The sequence below is a fragment of the Meriones unguiculatus genome, chromosome 15 (genome assembly GCF_030254825.1).
Source record: "Meriones unguiculatus strain TT.TT164.6M chromosome 15, Bangor_MerUng_6.1, whole genome shotgun sequence".
Lineage (NCBI taxonomy): Eukaryota > Metazoa > Chordata > Mammalia > Rodentia > Muridae > Meriones > Meriones unguiculatus.
The window spans coordinates 33,591,388-33,595,822 of record NC_083362.1 but is presented as its reverse complement, the minus strand read 5'-3'; the positions used below and the strand labels follow the sequence as shown (position 1 = coordinate 33,595,822).

Genomic DNA, 4,435 nt, shown 5'->3' with positions numbered 1-4,435 from the left:
AAATACTTAGGATAAAATTGTTGGATGTTTATCCTAAGGGGACACCAGAGTAACACAGATTCATTCTTCAGTTCTTAAGTACTTGGAAATTTTCAAGAGACTGAGTCTATTAGGACAAGAATTAAAGTTAATTAAAGTTTGTGTCAAAGTATGCAATTTTAATATCAGAAAGCCCAACTCTGCAGAGTTTTCTTAATAATAAAAATTTGAACTTAATAACTGTCAAGACATGTCTTAAAGATCATCATTTCACATAAAATCTTGAAGACATTTTTAGAAGGTAAAGTATAATCAGGTCCAGTTATAAGAAAGAAGTCCTAGTTATTTTTACAGATAATTTCACAGAAATGTTAATCATGGTGCAGGGAAAGCAGGGGTGTGTGGCACTATCAGAAATGCCTCCTTTCAGTGGGAGGCTCTACACTCGGCAACGCAGAGCCAAAACACAGGCTTCAGATTGTCGAGAGTTAATGTCTAGGGTGGGGTTGCATTGAGGATAGGGCTCTACGCCAGCTAAGATTTTGCATACCATGACACACACCTTAATTTTCTATGCACCATAAGCCAAGACTACTTTCAATATTATCAAATGATTGGTAAGATATAAATATAAATATAAATATATATTTTTTTCTGTAACAATGCACCGCAAATTAGACAAAAGAAATATATTCTCTTAGATTTCTAGGTGCTAGAAGACCAAAAACAAGTTGTCAGTAGGGCTAAGCTCCCCTGACACTGAAAGCAGAATTGGTGAACTGGTCTTTGTTTCTTTCAAGTTTTGGCAGTGGCTGTCAATCCATGGCTTTATATCGTAGCTCATTACTCCTCTCGCTGCCTTTGCCTACACGTAGCATTCTCACCCCTGTGTGTCCAAGCCTTTACATGATGCTTTCCTGCTGTTTGAAGGACATTAGCCATATTGCCCTAGTACCACCTTGTTCTCCACTTTAACCTGATTACATCTTTAGGAACTTCCTTTTCAGAGTAGCCCATTTCTTAGTACCAGGGGTAAAGACTGTCACACTTTCTAAGAAGTGGAAGGCAATCAGCAATAGTATTTCATTTCATAATAATCATAACATAAAAATTTTGTGAAGCTCAATTTTAATATTCATAAACACAGTATACCTTTCATAATCATTAATTAAAATTCTGACTTCTGGACACAAGAGAGCTATTGAGCATATCAACTCAGAACAGCTTTGCTTATCTGCACAAGATCAAACCAGTCCAAATTTCAGCATAGATGAGGGAGGGACCTCCGAGGCCCCATCCCTGGCTGAGAAGCTATTAGCAGTTGATGGCTTTTGTGAGAGGGAGAAGTACTCTTCTGTGGAGATGTGGCCGCTGGTAGGTTGTTCATGCACCAGCGGATGGCCCAATATGGGAAACCTCCGGTTTCTAAAACAGAAAAATAGACACAAAGTTTGGAGGGAGACCAGGTTGAAGGTACTGGAGGAGTTGGGGGAAGTATTGGTGGATAGATATGATCGTTGTATAAACATGTAACATTTAAAATAATGAAAATCATTTTAATGCTTGAACACATCTATATGCATGCAAATATATAACTTAACTTCTGTATCTAACTAGAGGCCAATTGTAAGTATGCACAGCCATGCATAGCAATGACAGCTCATATATGGCAGATGACGTGCATGAAAGTGGTTACACAAGTCTACTTTAGTATGGAGTTAAATTTTCTATCATCTCATATTTTAGCCAAGGTTCTCTAGAGGTATTATATATATTTATGTATTTATGTGTATGTATGTTGTAAATCAGAATATTTTAGGTGATTTTTAAAAAAGTAATGACAGCAAAATTGCATCTGAGATGCTGAAAACCTGGTAATTACTTCGGCCATGAAGCTGAATCTCAACCATCAGTATAGTCCTACAGTCCTTCACAGGGGAGAACAACTGGCAGTTCTTTACTCCATGAAGTGGGGTGCCCCAGCAGTTCCAATCCAGTGAGGCAAGGCTGGAAAGTTTCTCGGGAACCCCTGGTCAGTAGTCCATGATGAAAGCTTGGAAACACTGATTAGGATGTCAGTGAAGGAATAAGCAGCAGCAGCAGCAACAGGGAATCCAACTTGGTGGCAAGAGGGAAGGCCAAGCAAGCAAAGGGCGAGAGGATCTCCCTCTGCCATGTCCTTTTTCATCTGGGCTGCTACCAGAAGTTGCCACCCACTGTAGGTGCACCCACAGCAGCCAAAGCAACCAGGATAGTGATTCTTCGGGTGTTGCTCCCTACGCACGCGGTTCTTCTAATTTATGAGAAGTTGACTTTAAAACCAACCATAATATTTAGATATTATATGTAATATATAAAAATAATCATAGTGAAGTAAAAGATGACACATGTCATCATACAACACATTATAAATACGTGGTGATACTTGCATAAACACACCTATTCCGCATCTGTCATGGAAGGCTAAACATACAATTCTGCACAGTACATGACATTGTGTATACACAGCACATTAGTGATAAGTCACTGTGACTGGCTTATATGTTAATACAACACCCTTTGGTCATTATTTTAGAACACCTCTTTATGCTCATAAAAATAGTTACTATACTCCTGTGTCCTGCATCACCCCAGCAACTGCCTCCTTCAGCTGTCCTTCATTTATCTCTTCTCTTGACTGCGTCAAGTCTAGGTTGTGTGATTGACCTAAACCATTCATTTTTATTACTCTGTATAATCCACCTTCCCATAGAAACATGATGTTGGGGGCCATGATGGTGCAGAGGCTAAGGGTACAGTAGAGACTCTTTGTAGGGCTTGAGTTTTATTTGCTCCCAGCACTCAAACTGAATAGTTCATAACTGCCTGCAACTCCCGCTTGAAGGGATCTGAAACCTCTGGACTCCATGCGCACCCTACATCCATGCTTCTACAAACACATCCATGTACACAGAATTGAAAAACCAAGTCTAAATATTTCCAAAAAGCCGTAATGCTTAAAATATGGAAGACAAAGATCATTCAAATATCAGTTTGTGTATCTTTGTACTGTATTGTGTTGAATGCTTAGTTGTAAAAAATACTGTTTCAGTAGCTTACTTTAAGTTTCATTAAAAAAATCCTGAAATAAATTTGTCTCGGGATTTGGATGGAATCTCCGGTGATGACACAGCCTGAAACATGCTTCTGCCACTTGATATTTATGTGCTCGGCACGCTGAGAATTGAGGATCATAAAAGCAGAATCAATCAACTCCAGAAAGTTGAACCTAGCACATACTCAGCGAGGCAATTCACTTCAGTAATACGCAAAGTTGTTTTTCTCTTTAATCAATAGTGAAATTATATGCATTGCAAATAATTGTTTTAAAATATTTTTTTAACCAAAAAGACAAAACATTTTATTTTAAAACATTGAGAACACAAATGTCTGTTATTTTGGAAATGTTAAATGCGAAAACTGTGCTCTGAATGTGGTACACACTCCCAGACAGCTAAATACTGCAAATTATCCTGTCGTCGCCTTCTAATACCAACAACACTTGAGATACAGTAATCATTATTCAAAGTCATCATCTTTGGGCTCAACTCATTTACACAAGTAAAAGTTCGGTCCAAGTTGTTCCTTGCACACTAGGGTTCCAGTTCAATCTCAGATATGTTAAGAGAAGTATGTTCCTTTTTGCCTGTGAATGCTTGCGTATTGCTGTGCTGTTGGCTTATATCTACTACAGATACAGGTTCTAGGCCAGCCCGAGGGTCTTCAAGCATTGAAGGCTTAAAACAACTTCCAACTCATCAGACACTTTTTTTCCTCTACTTGATCCAATGGTCCTTGGAGAATCCTGGGGGTAGGTCTGCTGCTGCCCTGGGGAGCAGCCAAACTGTACTGATGTTGCGGCCCAGCGGGGACCTGAAGTAGGGACCTGGTAGCCGGCCAGGGATGGAGACCCGAAGCGGGCCACCAGGCTGCTCCCGTGAGGCCTAGCCCAGGCCCGCACCGCGGAGTGTGGTGTGGACGCCCATAACCGTCACGCGGGGAGGACGGCGCCCCGGAAGCTGCTTCCACCACCCCAACCTCCGGGGTACGCAACAGTTGGAGGCCGAAAATTCGCTCCGTGAATATCAGGAATTGAAGCTGAAGAGCTCACCGCAGATCCTCTCACTGGAACTCCAGCCATCTACCACCTAGAATATTTCTTGCATAGATGAATGCAAGTTTTTTTTTTTTTTCTTTTGTCTAAAAGTGGAATTCTGCCATTCTAAGTTATATGGTATGTAGATCTTTAGAATTTTTAAGTTTTCCAGAGTGGCTAACATTTTTCATTCCCACCACGGGTGCGTGAGTGATCAGGGTCTTCCACATTCTGGACAGAATTTGGTGATGCCACTTTTCATTTTAGGGGTCCTGGTAGCTTTGTAAGGACACTGCACTGTGCCTTTGTTTTAGATGGACA

The 4,435-nt window shown here is 40.5% G+C and overlaps 1 pseudogene; it reads right to left on the bottom strand.

The window, feature by feature from the left end:
* Nucleotides 1–3,611: 3,611 nt before the first annotated feature.
* On the bottom strand, nt 3,612–4,159 carry LOC110557808 (M-phase-specific PLK1-interacting protein-like; annotated as a pseudogene).
* Nucleotides 4,160–4,435: the final 276 nt, after the last annotated feature.